Here is a 23,617-nt window from a genome sequence, read left to right as displayed (position 1 = left end):
TCACAGACTCTCTCTCACAGACTCTCTCTCACAGACACTCTCTCACAGACACTCTCACAGACACACTCTCACAGACACTCTCACAGACACTCTCTCAAAGTTTCTCACAGACTCTCTCACATAGACACTCTCTCACAAACACTCTCACAGACATTCTCACAGACACTCTCACAGATACTCTCACAGACACTCTCTCACAGACTCTCACAGACACTCTCACAGACACTCTCTCACTCTCACAGACACTCTCTCACAGACACTCTCACAGACACTCTCACAGTCACTTTCTCACAGACTCTCACAGACTCTTTCTCACAGACTCTCTCTCACAGACACTCTCTCACAGACACTCTCACAGACACTCTCAAAGACACTTTCTCACAGACTCTCACAGATACTCTCTCACAGACACAGACACTCTCACAGACACTCACAGACTCTCTTTCACAGACACTATCACAGACACTCTCACAGACTCTCTCTCATAGACTATCATAGACACTCTCTCACAGTCTCCCACAAACTCTCACATACTCTCTCACAGACTCTCTCAGACTCTCTCTCACAGACTCTCTCTCACAGACTCTCACACAGACACTCTCACAGTCACTTTCACACACTCACAGAGACACTCTCACAGACACTGTCACAGACTGTCTCTCACAGACTCTCTCTCACAGAGACTCTCTCACAGACTTTCTCTCACATACTCTCTCTCACAGACACTCTCATAGACACTCTTACAGACACTCTCTCACAGACTCTCTCTCACAGACAGACTCTCACAGTCTATCACAAACACTCTCTCACAGACACTCTCTCACAGACACTCTCTCACAGACTCTCACACAGATACTCTCTCACATACACTCTCTCACAGACTCACTCTCACAGACACTCTCTCATAGACACTCTCTCACAGACACTCTCTCACACTCTCACAGACTCTCACAGACACTCTCTTACAGACTCTCGCTCACAGACTCTCTCACAGACACTCTCGCAGACTCCCTCTCACAGACTTTCTCTCACAGACTCTCTCTCACAGACACTCTCTCACAGACACTCTCACAGACACACTCTCACAGACACTCTCACAGGCACTCTCTCAAAGATTCTCACAGACTCTCTCACACAGACACTCTCTCACATACACTCTCACAGACACTCTCACAGACACTCTCACAGATACTCTCACAGACAGTCTCACACAGACACTCTCACAGACACTCTCACAGACTGTCTCTCACAGACTCTCTCTCACAGACACTCTCTCACAGAGTTTCTCTCACAGACTCTCTCTCACAGACACTCTCATAGACACTCTTACAGACACTCTCTCACAGACTCTCTCTCACAGACAGACACTCACAGTCTATCACAAACACTCTCTCACAAACACTCTCTCACAGACACTCTCTCACAGACACTCTCTCACAGACTCTCACACAGACACTCTCTCACAGACACTATCTCACAGACTCACTCTCACAGACACTCTCTCATAGACACTCTCTCACAGACACTCTCACACACTCTCACAGACTCTCACTGACACTCTCTCACAGACTCTTGCTCACAGACTCTCTCACAGACACTCTCACAGACTCTCTCTCACAGACTCTCTCTCACAGACACTCTCTCACTGACACTCTCTCACAGACACTCTCACAAACACACTCTCACAGACACTCTCAAAGACACTTTCTCACAGACACTCTCAAAGATTCTCACAGACTCTCTCACACAGACACTCTCTCACATACACTCTCACAGACACTCTCACAGACACTCTCACAGACACTCTCACACTCTCTCTCACAGACTCTCTCACAGACACTCTGTCACAGACACACTCTCACAGACTAACAGACTCTCACAGACTCTCAGACACGCTTTCACAGACTCTCACAGACACTCTCTCAGACTCACAGACTCTCACAGACACTCTCCCACAGACACTCTCACAGACACTCTCTCACAGACTCTCTCTCACAGACTCTCACTCTCAGACATGCTCTCACAGTAACTCTCTCATAGACACTCTCTCATAGACACTCTCTCACAGACATTCTCACATACACTCACAGACACTCTCCCACAGACTCTCACAGACACTCTCTCACAGACTCTCACAGACACTCTCTCAGACTCTCACAGACACTCTCTCACTCTCACAGACACTCTCGCACAGACACTCTCACAGACACTCTCACAGTCACTTTCTCACAGACTCTCACAGACACTCTCTCACAAACTCTCACAGACTCTCTCTGAGATTCTCACAGACACTCTCTCAGACTCTCACAGACACTCTCTCACAGTCTCGCATACACTCTCTCACAGACACTTTCTCACAGACACTCTCTCACAGACTCTCACACTCTCAGACACTCTCTCACAGACACTCTCTCACAGACACTCTCTCACAGACACTCTCTCACAGACACTCTCTCACAGACTCACTCTCACAGACTCACTTTCACAGACACTCTCAGACACACTCACAGACACTCTCTCACAGGCTCTCTCTCACAGACACTCTCTCACAGACCCTCCTTCACAGACACTCACAGACAGACTCTCACAGACTCTCACAAACACTCTCACAGACACTCTCACAGACTCTCTCTCACATACTCTCTCTCACATACTCTCTCTCACAGACTCTCTCTCACAGACTCTCTCTCACAGACACTCTCACAGACTATCACAGACACTCTCTCACAGACACTCTCTCACACTCTCACAGACTCTCAGAGACACTCTCTTACAGACTCTCGCTCACAGACTCTCTCACACACTCTCACAGACTCTCTCTCTCACAGACTCTCTCTCACAGACTCTCTCTCACAGACACTCTCTCACAGACACTCTCACAGACACACTCTCACAGACACTCTCACAGACACTCTCACAGATACTCTCACAGACACTCTCTCACAGACACTCTCACAGACACTCTCTCACTCTCACAGACACTCTCTCACAGACACTCTCACAGACACTCTCACAGTCACTTTCTCACAGACTCTCACAGACTCTCTCTCACAGACTCTCTCTCACAGACACTCTCTCACAGACACTCTCACAGACACTCTCAAAGACACTTTCTCACAGACTCTCACAGATACTCTCTCACAGACACAGACACTCTCACAGACACTCACAGACTCTCTTTCACAGACACTATCACAGACACTCTCACAGACTCTCTCTCATAGACTATCACAGACACTCTCTCACAGTCTCCCACACACTCTCACATACTCTCTCACAGACTCTCTCAGACTCTCTCTCACAGACTCTCTCTCACAGACTCTCACACAGACACTCTCACAGTCACTTTCACACACTCACAGAGACACTCTCACAGACACTGTCACAGACTGTCTCTCACAGACTCTCTCTCACAGAGACTCTCTCACAGAGTTTCTCTCACATACTCTCTCTCACAGACACTCTCATAGACACTCTTACAGACACTCTCTCACAGACTCTCTCTCACAGACAGACTCTCACAGTCTATCACAAACACTCTCTCACAGACACTCTCTCACAGACACTCTCTCACAGACTCTCACACAGATACTCTCTCACATACACTCTCTCACAGACTCACTCTCACAGACACTCTCTCATAGACACTCTCTCATAGACACTCTCTCACAGACACTCTCTCACACTCTCACAGACACTCTCTTACAGACTCTCGCTCACAGACTCTCTCACAGACACTCTCGCAGACTCCCTCTCACAGACTTTCTCTCACAGACTCTCTCTCACAGACACTCTCTCACAGACACTCTCACAGACACACTCTCACAGACACTCTCACAGGCACTCTCTCAAAGATTCTCACAGACTCTCTCACACAGACACTCTCTCACTTACACTCTCACAGACACTCTCACAGACACTCTCACAGATACTCTCACAGACACTCTCACACAGACACTCTCACAGACACTCTCACAGACACTCTCACACAGACACTCTCACACAGACACTCTCACAGACACTCTCACAGACTGTCTCTCACAGACTCTCTCTCACAGACACTCTCTCACAGACTTTCTCTCACAGACTCTCTCTCACAGACACTCTCATAGACACTCTTACAGACACTCTCTCACAGACTCTCTCTCACAGACAGACACTCACAGTCTATCACAAACACTCTCTCACAGACACTCTCTCACAGACACTCTCTCACAGACTCTCACACAGACACTCTCTCACAGACACTCTCTCACAGACTCACTCTCACAGACACTCTCTCATAGACACTCTCTCACAGACACTCTCACACACTCTCACAGACTCTCACTGACACTCTCTCACAGACTCTTGCTCACAGACTCTCTCACAGACACTCTCACAGACTCTCTCTCACAGACTCTCTCTCACAGACACTCTCTCACTGACACTCTCTCACAGACACTCTCACAAACACACTCTCACAGACACTCTCAAAGACACTTTCTCACAGACACTCTCAAAGATTCTCACAGACTCTCTCACACAGACACTCTCTCACATACACTCTCACAGACACTCTCACAGACTCACAGACTCTCACAGACACTCTCCCATAGACACTCTCACAGACACTCTCTCACAGACTCTCTCTCACAGACTCTCACTCTCAGACACGCTCTCACAGTAACTCTCTCATAGACACTCTCTCATAGACACTCTCTCACAGACATTCTCACATACACTCACAGACACTCTCCCACAGACTCTCACAGACACTCTCTCACAGACTCTCACAGACACTCTCTCAGACTCTCACAGACACTCTCTCACTCTCACAGACACTCTCTCACAGACACTCTCACAGACACTCTCACAGTCACTTTCTCACAGACTCTCACAGACACTCTCTCACAAACTCTCACAGACTCTCTCTCAGATTCTCACAGACACTCTCTCAGACTCTCACAGACACTCTCTCACAGTCTCGCATACACTCTCTCACAGACACTTTCTCACAGACACTCTCTCACAGACTCTCACACTCTCAGACACTCTCTCACAGACACTCTCTCACAGACACTCTCTCACAGACTCACTCTCACAGACTCACTTTCACAGACACTCTCAGACACATTCACAGACACTCTCTCACAGGCTCTCTCTCACAGACACTCTCTCACAGACCCTCCTTCACAGACACTCACAGACGGACTCTCACAGACTCTCACAAACACTCTCACAGACACTCTCACAGACTCTCTCTCACATACTCTCTCTCACATACTCTCTCTCACAGACTCTCTCTCACAGACTCTCTCTCACAGACACTCTCACAGACTATCACAGACACTCTCTCACAGACACTCTCTCACAGACACTCTCACAGACTCACTCTCACATACTCTCTCACAGACACTCTCTCACAGACACTCTCTCACAGACTCACTCTCACAGACTCACTCTCATAGACACTCGCACAGATACTTTCAGACACTCACAGACACTCTCTCACAGACACTCTCTCACAGACACTCTCTCACAGACTCTTGCTCACAGACACTTTCTCACAGACACTCTCTCACAGACACTCTCTCATAGACACTCTCTCACAGACACTCTCTCACACTCTCACAGACTCTCAGAGACACACTCTTACAGACTCTCGCTCACAGACTCTCTCACAGACACTCTCACAGACTCTCTCTCTCACAGACTCTCTCTCACAGACTCTCTCTCACAGACACTCTCTCACAGACACTCTCACAGACACACTCTCACAGACACACTCTCACAGACTAACAGACTCTCACAGACTCTCAGACATGCTTTCACAGACTCTCACAGACACTCTCTCAGACTCACAGACTCTCACAGACACTCTCCCATAGACACTCTCACAGACACTCTCTCACAGACTCTCTCTCACAGACTCTCACTCTCAGACACGCTCTCACAGTAACTCTCTCATAGACACTCTCTCATAGACACTCTCTCACAGACATTCTCACATACACTCACAGACACTCTCCCACAGACTCTCACAGACACTCTCTCACAGACTCTCACAGACACTCTCTCAGACTCTCACAGACACTCTCTCACTCTCACAGACACTCTCTCACAGACACTCTCACAGACACTCTCACAGTCACTTTCTCACAGACTCTCACAGACACTCTCTCACAAACTCTCACAGACTCTCTCTCAGATTCTCACAGACACTCTCTCAGACTCTCACAGACACTCTCTCACAGTCTCGCATACACTCTCTCACAGACACTTTCTCACAGACACTCTCTCACAGACTCTCACACTCTCAGACACTCTCTCACAGACACTCTCTCACAGACACTCTCTCACAGACTCACTCTCACAGACTCACTTTCACAGACACTCTCAGACACACTCACAGACACTCTCTCACAGGCTCTCTCTCACAGACACTCTCTCACAGACCCTCCTTCACAGACACTCACAGACGGACTCTCACAGACTCTCACAAACACTCTCACAGACACTCTCACAGACTCTCTCTCACATACTCTCTCTCACATACTCTCTCTCACAGACTCTCTCTCACAGACTCTCTCTCACAGACACTCTCACAGACTATCACAGACACTCTCTCACAGACACTCTCTCACAGACACTCTCACAGACTCACTCTCACATACTCTCTCACAGACACTCTCTCACAGACACTCTCTCACAGACTCACTCTCACAGACTCACTCTCATAGACACTCGCACAGATACTTTCAGACACTCACAGACACTCTCTCACAGACACTCTCTCACAGACACTCTCTCACAGACTCTTGCTCACAGACACTTTCTCACAGACTCTCTCACAGACACTCTCTCATAGACACTCTCTCACAGACACTCTCTCACACTCTCACAGACTCTCAGAGACACACTCTTACAGACTCTCGCTCACAGACTCTCTCACAGACACTCTCACAGACTCTCTCTCTCACAGACTCTCTCTCACAGACTCTCTCTCACAGACACTCTCTCACAGACACTCTCACAGACACACTCTCACAGACACTCTCACAGACACTCTCTCAAAGTTTCTCACAGACTCTCTCACATAGACACTCTCTCACAAACACTCTCACAGACATTCTCACAGACACTCTCACAGATACTCTCACAGACACTCTCTCACAGACTCTCACAGACACTCTCACAGACACTCTCTCACTCTCACAGACACTCTCTCACAGACACTCTCACAGACACACTCTCACAGACACTCTCACAGACACTCTCTCAAAGTTTCTCACAGACTCTCTCACATAGACACTCTCTCACAAACACTCTCACAGACATTCTCACAGACACTCTCACAGATACTCTCACAGACACTCTCTCACAGACTCTCACAGACACTCTCACAGACACTCTCTCACTCTCACAGACACTCTCTCACAGACACTCTCACAGACACTCTCACAGTCACTTTCTCACAGACTCTCACAGACTCTTTCTCACAGACTCTCTCTCACAGACACTCTCTCACAGACACTCTCACAGACACTCTCACAGACACTCTCAAAGACACTTTCTCACAGACTCTCACAGATACTCTCTCACAGACACAGACACTCTCACAGACACTCACAGACTCTCTTTCACAGACACTATCACAGACACTCTCACAGACTCTCTCTCATAGACTATCATAGACACTCTCTCACAGTCTCCCACAAACTCTCACATACTCTCTCACAGACTCTCTCAGACTCTCTCTCACAGACTCTCTCTCACAGACTCTCACACAGACACTCTCACAGTCACTTTCACACACTCACAGAGACACTCTCACAGACACTGTCACAGACTGTCTCTCACAGACTCTCTCTCACAGAGACTCTCTCACAGACTTTCTCTCACATACTCTCTCTCACAGACACTCTCATAGACACTCTTACAGACACTCTCTCACAGACTCTCTCTCACAGACAGACTCTCACAGTCTATCACAAACACTCTCTCACAGACACTCTCTCACAGACACTCTCTCACAGACTCTCACACAGATACTCTCTCACATACACTCTCTCACAGACTCACTCTCACAGACACTCTCTCATAGACACTCTCTCACAGACACTCTCTCACACTCTCACAGACTCTCACAGACACTCTCTTACAGACTCTCGCTCACAGACTCTCTCACAGACACTCTCGCAGACTCCCTCTCACAGACTTTCTCTCACAGACTCTCTCTCACAGACACTCTCTCACAGACACTCTCACAGACACACTCTCACAGACACTCTCACAGGCACTCTCTCAAAGATTCTCACACTCTCTCACACAGATACTCTCTCACATACACTCTCACAGACACTCTCACAGACACTCTCACAGATACTCTCACAGACACTCTCACACAGACACTCTCACAGACACTCTCACAGACTGTCTCTCACAGACTCTCTCTCACAGACACTCTCTCACAGACTTTCTCTCACAGACTCTCTCTCACAGACACTCTCATAGACACTCTTACAGACACTCTCTCACAGACTCTCTCTCACAGACAGACACTCACAGTCTATCACAAACACTCTCTCACAGACACTCTCTCACAGACACTCTCTCACAGACTCTCACACAGACACTCTCTCACAGACACTATCTCACAGACTCACTCTCACAGACACTCTCTCATAGACACTCTCTCACAGACACTCTCACACACTCTCACAGACTCTCACTGACACTCTCTCACAGACTCTTGCTCACAGACTCTCTCACAGACACTCTCACAGACTCTCTCTCACAGACTCTCTCTCACAGACACTCTCTCACTGACACTCTCTCACAGACACTCTCACAAACACACTCTCACAGACACTCTCAAAGACACTTTCTCACAGACACTCTCAAAGATTCTCACAGACTCTCTCACACAGACACTCTCTCACATACACTCTCACAGACACTCTCACAGACACTCTCACAGACACTCTCACACTCTCTCTCACAGACTCTCTCACAGACACTCTGTCACAGACACACTCTCACAGACTAACAGACTCTCACAGACTCTCAGACACGCTTTCACAGACTCTCACAGACACTCTCTCAGACTCACAGACTCTCACAGACACTCTCCCACAGACACTCTCACAGACACTCTCTCACAGACTCTCTCTCACAGACTCTCACTCTCAGACACGCTCTCACAGTAACTCTCTCATAGACACTCTCTCATAGACACTCTCTCACAGACATTCTCACATACACTCACAGACACTCTCCCACAGACTCTCACAGACACTCTCTCACAGACTCTCACAGACACTCTCTCAGACTCTCACAGACACTCTCTCACTCTCACAGACACTCTCGCACAGACACTCTCACAGACACTCTCACAGTCACTTTCTCACAGACTCTCACAGACACTCTCTCACAAACTCTCACAGACTCTCTCTGAGATTCTCACAGACACTCTCTCAGACTCTCACAGACACTCTCTCACAGTCTCGCATACACTCTCTCACAGACACTTTCTCACAGACACTCTCTCACAGACTCTCACACTCTCAGACACTCTCTCACAGACACTCTCTCACAGACACTCTCTCACAGACACTCTCTCACAGACTCACTCTCACAGACTCACTTTCACAGACACTCTCAGACACACTCACAGACACTCTCTCACAGGCTCTCTCTCACAGACACTCTCTCACAGACCCTCCTTCACAGACACTCACAGACAGACTCTCACAGACTCTCACAAACACTCTCACAGACACTCTCACAGACTCTCTCTCACATACTCTCTCTCACATACTCTCTCTCACAGACTCTCTCTCACAGACTCTCTCTCACAGACACTCTCACAGACTATCACAGACACTCTCTCACAGACACTCTCTCACACTCTCACAGACTCTCAGAGACACTCTCTTACAGACTCTCGCTCACAGACTCTCTCACAGACACTCTCACAGACTCTCTCTCTCACAGACTCTCTCTCACAGACTCTCTCTCACAGACACTCTCTCACAGACACTCTCACAGACACACTCTCACAGACACTCTCACAGACACTCTCACAGATACTCTCACAGACACTCTCTCACAGACACTCTCACAGACACTCTCTCACTCTCACAGACACTCTCTCACAGACACTCTCACAGACACTCTCACAGTCACTTTCTCACAGACTCTCACAGACTCTCTCTCACAGACTCTCTCTCACAGACACTCTCTCACAGACACTCTCACAGACACTCTCAAAGACACTTTCTCACAGACTCTCACAGATACTCTCTCACAGACACAGACACTCTCACAGACACTCACAGACTCTCTTTCACAGACACTATCACAGACACTCTCACAGACTCTCTCTCATAGACTATCACAGACACTCTCTCACAGTCTCCCACACACTCTCACATACTCTCTCACAGACTCTCTCAGACTCTCTCTCACAGACTCTCTCTCACAGACTCTCACACAGACACTCTCACAGTCACTTTCACACACTCACAGAGACACTCTCACAGACACTGTCACAGACTGTCTCTCACAGACTCTCTCTCACAGAGACTCTCTCACAGAGTTTCTCTCACATACTCTCTCTCACAGACACTCTCATAGACACTCTTACAGACACTCTCTCACAGACTCTCTCTCACAGACAGACTCTCACAGTCTATCACAAACACTCTCTCACAGACACTCTCTCACAGACACTCTCTCACAGACTCTCACACAGATACTCTCTCACATACACTCTCTCACAGACTCACTCTCACAGACACTCTCTCATAGACACTCTCTCATAGACACTCTCTCACAGACACTCTCTCACACTCTCACAGACACTCTCTTACAGACTCTCGCTCACAGACTCTCTCACAGACACTCTCGCAGACTCCCTCTCACAGACTTTCTCTCACAGACTCTCTCTCACAGACACTCTCTCACAGACACTCTCACAGACACACTCTCACAGACACTCTCACAGGCACTCTCTCAAAGATTCTCACAGACTCTCTCACACAGACACTCTCTCACATACACTCTCACAGACACTCTCACAGACACTCTCACAGATACTCTCACAGACACTCTCACACAGACACTCTCACAGACACTCTCACAGATACTCTCACAGACACTCTCACACAGACACTCTCACAGACACTCTCACAGACTGTCTCTCACAGACTCTCTCTCACAGACACTCTCTCACAGACTTTCTCTCACAGACTCTCTCTCACAGACACTCTCATAGACACTCTTACAGACACTCTCTCACAGACTCTCTCTCACAGACAGACACTCACAGTCTATCACAAACACTCTCTCACAGACACTCTCTCACAGACACTCTCTCACAGACTCTCACACAGACACTCTCTCACAGACACTCTCTCACAGACTCACTCTCACAGACACTCTCTCATAGACACTCTCTCACAGACACTCTCACACACTCTCACAGACTCTCACTGACACTCTCTCACAGACTCTTGCTCACAGACTCTCTCACAGACACTCTCACAGACTCTCTCTCACAGACTCTCTCTCACAGACACTCTCTCACTGACACTCTCTCACAGACACTCTCACAAACACACTCTCACAGACACTCTCAAAGACACTTTCTCACAGACACTCTCAAAGATTCTCACAGACTCTCTCACACAGACACTCTCTCACATACACTCTCACAGACACTCTCACAGACTCACAGACTCTCACAGACACTCTCCCATAGACACTCTCACAGACACTCTCTCACAGACTCTCTCTCACAGACTCTCACTCTCAGACACGCTCTCACAGTAACTCTCTCATAGACACTCTCTCATAGACACTCTCTCACAGACATTCTCACATACACTCACAGACACTCTCCCACAGACTCTCACAGACACTCTCTCACAGACTCTCACAGACACTCTCTCAGACTCTCACAGACACTCTCTCACTCTCACAGACACTCTCTCACAGACACTCTCACAGACACTCTCACAGTCACTTTCTCACAGACTCTCACAGACACTCTCTCACAAACTCTCACAGACTCTCTCTCAGATTCTCACAGACACTCTCTCAGACTCTCACAGACACTCTCTCACAGTCTCGCATACACTCTCTCACAGACACTTTCTCACAGACACTCTCTCACAGACTCTCACACTCTCAGACACTCTCTCACAGACACTCTCTCACAGACACTCTCTCACAGACACTCTCTCACAGACTCACTCTCACAGACTCACTTTCACAGACACTCTCAGACACATTCACAGACACTCTCTCACAGGCTCTCTCTCACAGACACTCTCTCACAGACCCTCCTTCACAGACACTCACAGACGGACTCTCACAGACTCTCACAAACACTCTCACAGACACTCTCACAGACTCTCTCTCACATACTCTCTCTCACATACTCTCTCTCACAGACTCTCTCTCACAGACTCTCTCTCACAGACACTCTCACAGACTATCACAGACACTCTCTCACAGACACTCTCTCACAGACACTCTCACAGACTCACTCTCACATACTCTCTCACAGACACTCTCTCACAGACACTCTCTCACAGACTCACTCTCACAGACTCACTCTCATAGACACTCGCACAGATACTTTCAGACACTCACAGACACTCTCTCACAGACACTCTCTCACAGACACTCTCTCACAGACTCTTGCTCACAGACACTTTCTCACAGACACTCTCTCACAGACACTCTCTCATAGACACTCTCTCACAGACACTCTCTCACACTCTCACAGACTCTCAGAGACACACTCTTACAGACTCTCGCTCACAGACTCTCTCACAGACACTCTCACAGACTCTCTCTCTCACAGACTCTCTCTCACAGACTCTCTCTCACAGACACTCTCTCACAGACACTCTCACAGACACACTCTCACAGACACACTCTCACAGACTAACAGACTCTCACAGACTCTCAGACATGCTTTCACAGACTCTCACAGACACTCTCTCAGACTCACAGACTCTCACAGACACTCTCCCATAGACACTCTCACAGACACTCTCTCACAGACTCTCTCTCACAGACTCTCACTCTCAGACACGCTCTCACAGTAACTCTCTCATAGACACTCTCTCATAGACACTCTCTCACAGACATTCTCACATACACTCACAGACACTCTCCCACAGACTCTCACAGACACTCTCTCACAGACTCTCACAGACACTCTCTCAGACTCTCACAGACACTCTCTCACTCTCACAGACACTCTCTCACAGACACTCTCACAGACACTCTCACAGTCACTTTCTCACAGACTCTCACAGACACTCTCTCACAAACTCTCACAGACTCTCTCTCAGATTCTCACAGACACTCTCTCAGACTCTCACAGACACTCTCTCACAGTCTCGCATACACTCTCTCACAGACACTTTCTCACAGACACTCTCTCACAGACTCTCACACTCTCAGACACTCTCTCACAGACACTCTCTCACAGACACTCTCTCACAGACTCACTCTCACAGACTCACTTTCACAGACACTCTCAGACACACTCACAGACACTCTCTCACAGGCTCTCTCTCACAGACACTCTCTCACAGACCCTCCTTCACAGACACTCACAGACGGACTCTCACAGACTCTCACAAACACTCTCACAGACACTCTCACAGACTCTCTCTCACATACTCTCTCTCACATACTCTCTCTCACAGACTCTCTCTCACAGACTCTCTCTCACAGACACTCTCACAGACTATCACAGACACTCTCTCACAGACACTCTCTCACAGACACTCTCACAGACTCACTCTCACATACTCTCTCACAGACACTCTCTCACAGACACTCTCTCACAGACTCACTCTCACAGACTCACTCTCATAGACACTCGCACAGATACTTTCAGACACTCACAGACACTCTCTCACAGACACTCTCTCACAGACACTCTCTCACAGACTCTTGCTCACAGACACTTTCTCACAGACACTCTCTCACAGACACTCTCTCATAGACACTCTCTCACAGACACTCTCTCACACTCTCACAGACTCTCAGAGACACACTCTTACAGACTCTCGCTCACAGACTCTCTCACAGACACTCTCACAGACTCTCTCTCTCACAGACTCTCTCTCACAGACTCTCTCTCACAGACACTCTCTCACAGACACTCTCACAGACACACTCTCACAGACACTCTCACAGACACTCTCTCAAAGTTTCTCACAGACTCTCTCACATAGACACTCTCTCACAAACACTCTCACAGACATTCTCACAGACACTCTCACAGATACTCTCACAGACACTCTCTCACAGACTCTCACAGACACTCTCACAGACACTCTCTCACTCTCACAGACACTCTCTCACAGACACTCTCACAGACACTCTCACAGTCACTTTCTCACAGACTCTCACAGACTCTTTCTCACAGACTCTCTCTCACAGACACTCTCTCACAGACACTCTCACAGACACTCTCACAGACACTCTCAAAGACACTTTCTCACAGACTCTCACAGATACTCTCTCACAGACACAGACACTCTCACAGACACTCACAGACTCTCTTTCACAGACACTATCACAGACACTCTCACAGACTCTCTCTCATAGACTATCATAGACACTCTCTCACAGTCTCCCACAAACTCTCACATACTCTCTCACAGACTCTCTCAGACTCTCTCTCACAGACTCTCTCTCACAGACTCTCACACAGACACTCTCACAGTCACTTTCACACACTCACAGAGACACTCTCACAGACACTGTCACAGACTGTCTCTCACAGACTCTCTCTCACAGAGACTCTCTCACAGACTTTCTCTCACATACTCTCTCTCACAGACACTCTCATAGACACTCTTACAGACACTCTCTCACAGACTCTCTCTCACAGACAGACTCTCACAGTCTATCACAAACACTCTCTCACAGACACTCTCTCACAGACACTCTCTCACAGACTCTCACACAGATACTCTCTCACATACACTCTCTCACAGACTCACTCTCACAGACACTCTCTCATAGACACTCTCTCACAGACACTCTCTCACACTCTCACAGACTCTCACAGACACTCTCTTACAGACTCTCGCTCACAGACTCTCTCACAGACACTCTCGCAGACTCCCTCTCACAGACTTTCTCTCACAGACTCTCTCTCACAGACACTCTCTCACAGACACTCTCACAGACACACTCTCACAGACACTCTCACAGGCACTCTCTCAAAGATTCTCACAGACTCTCTCACACAGACACTCTCTCACATACACTCTCACAGACACTCTCACAGACACTCTCACAGATACTCTCACAGACACTCTCACACAGACACTCTCACAGACACTCTCACAGACTGTCTCTCACAGACTCTCTCTCACAGACACTCTCTCACAGACTTTCTCTCACAGACTCTCTCTCACAGACACTCTCATAGACACTCTTACAGACACTCTCTCACAGACTCTCTCTCACAGACAGACACTCACAGTCTATCACAAACACTCTCTCACAGACACTCTCTCACAGACACTCTCTCACAGACACTCTCTCACAGACTCTCACACAGACACTCTCTCACAGACACTCTCTCACAGACTCACTCTCACAGACACTCTCTCATAGACACTCTCTCACAGACACTCTCACACACTCTCACAGACTCTCACTGACACTCTCTCACAGACTCTTGCTCACAGACTCTCTCACAGACACTCTCACAGACTCTCTCTCACAGACTCTCTCTCACAGACACTCTCTCACTGACACTCTCTCACAGACACTCTCACAAACACACTCTCACAGACACTCTCAAAGACACTTTCTCACAGACACTCTCAAAGATTCTCACAGACTCTCTCACACAGACACTCTCTCACATACACTTTCACAGACACTCTCACAGACACTCTCACAGACACTCTCACACTCTCTCTCACAGACTCTCTCACAGACACTCTGTCACAGACACACTCTCACAGACTAACAGACTCTCACAGACTCTCAGACACGCTTTCACAGACTCTCACAGACACTCTCTCAGACTCACAGACTCTCACAGACACTCTCCCACAGACACTCTCACAGACACTCTCTCACAGACTCTCTCTCACAGACTCTCACTCTCAGACACGCTCTCACAGTAACTCTCTCATAGACACTCTCTCATAGACACTCTCTCACAGACATTCTCACATACACTCACAGACACTCTCCCACAGACTCTCACAGACACTCTCTCACAGACTCTCACAGACACTCTCTCAGACTCTCACAGATACTCTCTCACTCTCACAGACACTCTCTCACAGACACTCTCACAGACACTCTCACAGTCACTTTCTCACAGACTCTCACAGACACTCTCTCACAAACTCTCACAGACACTCTCTCAGATTCTCACAGACACTCTCTCAGACTCTCACAGACACTCTCTCACAGTCTCGCATACACTCTCTCACAGACACTTTCTCATAGACACTCTCTCACAGACTCTCACACTCTCAGACACTCTCTCACAGACACTCTCTCACAGACACTCTCTCACAGACTCACTCTCACAGACTCACTTTCACAGACACTCTCAGACACACTCACAGACACTCTCTCACAGGCTCTCTCTCACAGACACTCTCTCACAGACCCTCCTTCACAGACACTCACAGACAGACTCTCACAGACTCTCACAAACACTCTCACAGACACTCTCACAGACTCTCTCTCACATACTCTCTCTCACATACTCTCTCTCACAGACTCTCTTTCACAGACTCTCTCTCACAGACACTCTCACAGACTATCACAGACACTCTCTCACAGACACTCTCTCACAGACACTCTCACAGACTCACTCTCACATACTCTCTCACAGACACTCTCTCACAGACACTCTCTCACAGACTCACTCTCACAGACTCACTCTCATAGACACTCGCACAGATACTTTCAGACACTCACAGACACTCTCTCACAGACACTCTCTCACAGACACTCTCTCACAGACTCTTGCTCACAGACACTTTCTCACAGACACTCTCTCACAGACACTCTCTCATAGACACTCTCTCACAGACACTCTCTCACAGACTCTCAGAGACACTCTCTTACAGACTCTCGCTCACAGACTCTCTCACAGACACTCTCACAGACTCTCTCTCTCACAGACTCTCTCTCACAGACTCTCTCTCACAGACACTCTCTCACAGACACTGTCACAGACACACTCTCACAGACACTCTCACAGACACTCTCTCAAAGTTTCTCACAGACTCTCTCACACAGACACTCTCTCACAAACACTCTCACAGACACTCTCACAGACACTCTCACAGATACTCTCACAGACACTCTCTCACAGACTCTCACAGACACTCTCACAGACACTCTCTCACTCTCACCGACACTCTCTCACAGACACTCTCACAGACACTCTCACAGTCACTTTCTCACAGACTCTCACAGACTCTCTCTCACAGACTCTCTCTCACAGACACTCTCTCACAGACACTCTCACAGACACTCTCAAAGACACTTTCTCACAGACTCTCACAGATACTCTCTCACAGACACAGACACTCTCACAGACACTCACAGACTCTCTTTCACAGACACTATCACAGACACTCTCACAGACTCTCTCTCATAGACTATCACAGACACTCTCTCACAGTCTCCCACACACTCTCACATACTCTCTCACAGACTCTCTCAGACTCTCTCTCACAGACTCTCTCTCACAGACTCTCACACAGACACCCTCACAGTCACTTTCACACACTCACAGAGACTCTCTCACAGAGTTTCTCTCACATACTCTCTCTCACAGACACTCTCATAGACACTCTTACAGACACTCTCTCACAGACTCTCTCTCACAGACAGACTCTCACAGTCTATCACAAACACTCTCTCACAGACACTCTCTCACAGACACTCTCTCACAGACCCTCACACAGATACTCTCTCACATACACTCTCTCACAGACTCACTCTCACAGACACTCTCTCATAGACACTCTCTCACAGACACTCTCTCACACTCTCACAGACTCTCACAGACACTCTCTTATAGACTCTCGCTCACAGACTCTCTCACAGACACTCTCGCAGACTCCCTCTCACAGACTTTCTCTCACAGACTCTCTCTCACAGACACTCTCTCACAGACACTCTCACAGACACACTCTCACAGGCACTCTCTCAAAGATTCTCACAGACTCTCTCACACAGACACTCTCTCACATACACTCTCACAGACACTCTCTCACAGACCCTCCTTCACAGACACTCACAGACAGACTCTCAGAGACTCTCACAAACACTCTCACAGACACTCTCACAGACTCTCTCTCACATACTCTCTCTCACATACTCTCTCTCACAGACTCTCTCTCACAGACTCTCTCTCACAGACACTCTCACAGACTATCACAGACACTCTCTCACAGACACTCTCTCACAGACACTCTCACAGACTCACTCTCACATACTCTCTCACAGACACTCTCTCACAGACACTCTCTCACAGACTCACTCTCACAGACTCACTCTCATAGACACTCGCACAGATACTTTCAGACACTCACAGACACTCTCTCACAGACACTCTCTCACAGACACTCTCTCACAGACTCTTGCTCACAGACACTTTCTCACAGACACTCTCTCACAGACACTCTCTCATAGACACTCTCTCACAGACACTCTCTCACACTCTCACAGACTCTCAGAGACACTCTCTTACAGACTCTCGCTCACAGACTCTCTCACAGACACTCTCACAGACTCTCTCTCTCACAGACTCTCTCTCACAGACTCTCTCTCACAGACACTCTCTCACAGACACTCTCACAGACACACTCTCACAGACACTCTCACAGACACTCTCTCAAAGTTTCTCACAGACTCTCTCACATAGACACTCTCTCACAAACACTCTCACAGACATTCTCACAGACACTCTCACAGATACTCTCACAGACACTCTCTCACAGACTCACTCTCACAGACACTCTCTCACAGACTCTTGCTCACAGACACTTTCTCACAGACACTCTCTCACAGACACTCTCTCATAGACACTCTCTCACAGACACTCTCTCACACTCTCACAGACTCTCAGAGACACTCTCTTACAGACTCTCGCTCACAGACTCTCTCACAGACACTCTCACAGACTCTCTCTCACAGACACTCTCTCACAGACACTCTCACAGACACACTCTCACAGACACTCTCACAGACACTCTCTCAAAGTTTCTCAAAGACTCTCTCACACAGACACTCTCTCACAAACACTCTCACAGACACTCTCACAGACACTCTCACAGATACTCTCACAGACACTCTCTCACAGACTCTCACAGACACTCTCACAGACACTCTCTCACTCTCACAGACACTCTCTCACAGACACTCTCACAGACACTCTCACAGTCACTTTCTCACAGACTCTCTCTCACAGACTCTCTCTCACAGACTCTCTCTCACAGACTCTCTCTCACAGACACTCTCTCACAGACACTCTCAAAGACACTTTCTCACTGACTCTCACAGATACTCTCTCACAGACACAGACACTCTCACAGACACTCACAGACTCTCTTTCACAGACACTATCACAGACACTCTCACAGACTCTCTCTCATAGACTATCACAGACACTCTCTCACAGTCTCCCACACACTCTCACATACTCTCTCACAGACTCTCTCAGACTCTCTCTCACAGACTCTCTCTCACAGACTCTCACACAGACACCCTCACAGTCACTTTCACACACTCACAGAGACTCTCTCACAGAGTTTCTCTCACATACTCTCTCTCACAGACACTCTCATAGACACTCTTACAGACACTCTCTCACAGACTCTCTCTCACAGACAGACTCTCACAGTCTATCACAAACACTCTCTCACAGACACTCTCTCACAGACACTCTCTCACAGACCCTCACACAGATACTCTCTCACATACACTCTCTCACAGACTCACTCTCACAGACACTCTCTCATAGACAATCTCTCACAGACACTCTCTCACACTCTCACAGACTCTCACAGACACTCTCTTACAGACTCTCGCTCACAGACTCTCTCACAGACACTCTCGCAGACTCCCTCTCATAGACTTTCTCTCACAGACTCTCTCTCACAGACACTCTCTCACAGACACTCTCACAGACACACTCTCACAGACACTCTCACAGGCACTCTCTCAAAGATTCTCACAGACTCTCTCACACAGACACTCTCTCACATACACTCTCACAGACACTCTCTCACAGACCCTCCTTCACAGGCACTCACAGACAGACTCTCAGAGACTCTCACAAACACTCTCACAGACACTCTCACAGACACTCTCTCACATACTCTCTCTCACATACACTCTCTCACAGACTCTCTCTCACAGACTCTCTCTCACAGACACTCTCACAGACTATCACAGACACTCTCTCACAGACACTCTCTCACAGACACTCTCACAGACTCACTCTCACATACTCTCTCACAGACACTCTCTCACAGACACTCTCTCACAGACTCACTCTCACAGACTCACTCTCATAGACACTCGCACAGATACTTTCAGACACTCACAGACACTCTCTCACAGACACTCTCTCACAGACACTCTCTCACAGACTCTTGCTCACAGACACTTTCTCACAGACACTCTCTCACAGACACTCTCTCATAGACACTCTCTCACAGACACTCTCTCACACTCTCACAGACTCTCAGAGACACTCTCTTACAGACTCTCGCTCACAGACTCTCTCACAGACACTCTCACAGACTCTCTCTCTCACAGACTCTCTCTCACAGACTCTCTCTCACAGACACTCTCTCACAGACACTCTCACAGACACACTCTCACAGACACTCTCACAGACACTCTCTCAAAGTTTCTCACAGACTCTCTCACATAGACACTCTCTCACAAACACTCTCACAGACATTCTCACAGACACTCTCACAGATACTCTCACAGACACTCTCTCACAGACTCTCACAGACACTCTCACAGACACTCTCTCACTCTCACAGACACTCTCTCACAGACACTCTCACAGACACTCTCACAGACACTCTCACAGTCACTTTCTCACAGACTCTCACAGACTCTCTCTCACAGACTCTCTCTCACAGACACTCTCTCACAGACACTCTCACAGACACTCTCACAGACACTCTCAAAGACACTTTCTCACAAACTCTCACAGATACTCTCTCACAGACACAGACACTCTCACAGACACTCACAGACTCTCTTTCACAGACACTATCACAGACACTCTCACAGACTCTCTCTCATAGACTATCATAGACACTCTCTCACAGTCTCCCACACACTCTCACATACTCTCTCACAGACTCTCTCAGACTCTCTCTCACAGACTCTCTCTCACAGACTCTCACACAGACACTCTCACAGTCACTTTCACACACTCACAGAGACACTCTCACAGACACTGTCACAGACTGTCTCTCACAGACTCTCTCTCACAGAGACTCTCTCACAGACTTTCTCTCATATACTCTCTCTCACAGACACTCTCATAGACACTCTTACAGACACTCTCTCACAGACTCTCTCTCACAGACAGACTCTCACAGTCTATCACAAACACTCTCTCACAGACACTCTCTCACAGACACTCTCTCACAGACACTCTCTCACAGACTCTCACACAGATACTCTCTCACATACACTCTCTCACAGACTCACTCTCACAGACACTCTCTCATAGACACTCTCTCACAGACACTCTCTCACACTCTCACACTCTCACAGACACTCTCTTACAGACTCTCGCTCACAGACTCTCTCACAGACACTCTCGCAGACTCCCTCTCACAGACTTTCTCTCACAGACTCTCTCTCACAGACACTCTCTCACAGACACTCTCACAAACACACTCTCACAGACACTCTCAAAGACACTTTCTCACAGACACTCTCAAAGATTCTCACAGACTCTCTCACACAGACACTCTCTCACATACACTCTCACAGACACTCTCACAGACACTGTCACAGACTGTCTCTCACAGACTCTCTCTCACAGAGACTCTCTCACAGACTTTCTCTCACATACTCTCTCTCACAGACACTCTCATAGACACTCTTACAGACACTCTCTCACAGACTCTCTCTCACAGACAGACTCTCACAGTCTATCACAAACACTCTTTCACAGACACTCTCTCACAGACACTCTCTCACAGACTCTCACACAGATACTCTCTCACATACACTCTCTCACAGACTCACTCTCACAGACACTCTCTCATAGACACTCTCTCACAGACACTCTCTCACACTCTCACAGACTCTCACAGACACTCTCTTACAGACTCTCGCTCACAGACTCTCTCACAGACACTCTCGCAGACTCCCTCTCACAGACTTTCTCTCACAGACTCTCTCTCACAGACACTCTCTCACAGACACTCTCACAGACACACTCTCACAGACACTCTCACAGGCACTCTCTCAAAGATTCTCACAGACTCTCTCACACAGACACTCTCTCACATACACTCTCACATACACTCTCACAGACACTCTCACAGATACTCTCACAGACACTCTCACACAGACACTCTCACAGACACTCTCACAGACTGTCTCTCACAGACTCTCTCTCACAGACACTCTCTCACAGACTTTCTCTCACAGACTCTCTCTCACAGACACTCTCATAGACACTCTTACAGACACTCTCTCACAGACTCTCTCTCACAGACACTCACAGTCTATCACAAACACTCTCTCACAGACACTCTCTCACAGACACTCTCTCACAGACTCTCACACATACACTCTCTCACAGACACTCTCTCACAGACTCACTCTCACAGACACTCTCTCATAGACACTCTCTCACAGACACTCTCACACACTCTCACAGACTCTCACTGACACTCTCTCACAGACTCTTGCTCACAGACTCTCTCACAGACACTCTCACAGACTCTCTCTCACAGACTCTCTCTCACAGACACTCTCTCACTGACACTCTCTCACAGACACTCTCACAAACACACTCTCACAGACACTCTCAAAGACACTTTCTCACAGACACTCTCAAAGATTCTCACAGACTCTCTCACACAGACACTCTCTCACATACACTCTCACAGACACTCTCACAGACACTCTCACAGACACTCTCACACTCTCTCTCACAGACTCTCTCACAGACACTCTGTCACAGACACACTCTCACAGACTAACAGACTCTCACAGACTCTCAGACACGCTTTCACAGACTCTCACAGACACTCTCTCAGACTCACAGACTCTCACAGACACTCTCCCACAGACACTCTCACAGACACTCTCTCACAGACTCTCTCTCACAGACTCTCACTCTCAGACACGCTCTCACAGTAACTCTCTCATAGACACTCTCTCATAGACACTCTCTCACAGACATTCTCACATACACTCACAGACACTCTCCCACAGACTCTCACAGACACTCTCTCACAGACACTCTCACAGACACTCTCACAGTCACTTTCTCACAGACTCTCACAGACACTCTCTCACAAACTCTCACAGACACTCTCTCAGATTCTCACAGACA

Source organism: Triturus cristatus, chromosome 1_1, assembly GCF_964204655.1.
Source record: "Triturus cristatus chromosome 1_1, aTriCri1.1, whole genome shotgun sequence".
Classification (NCBI taxonomy): Eukaryota; Metazoa; Chordata; class Amphibia; order Caudata; family Salamandridae; genus Triturus; species Triturus cristatus.
This window is presented reverse-complemented; position numbering follows the sequence as displayed.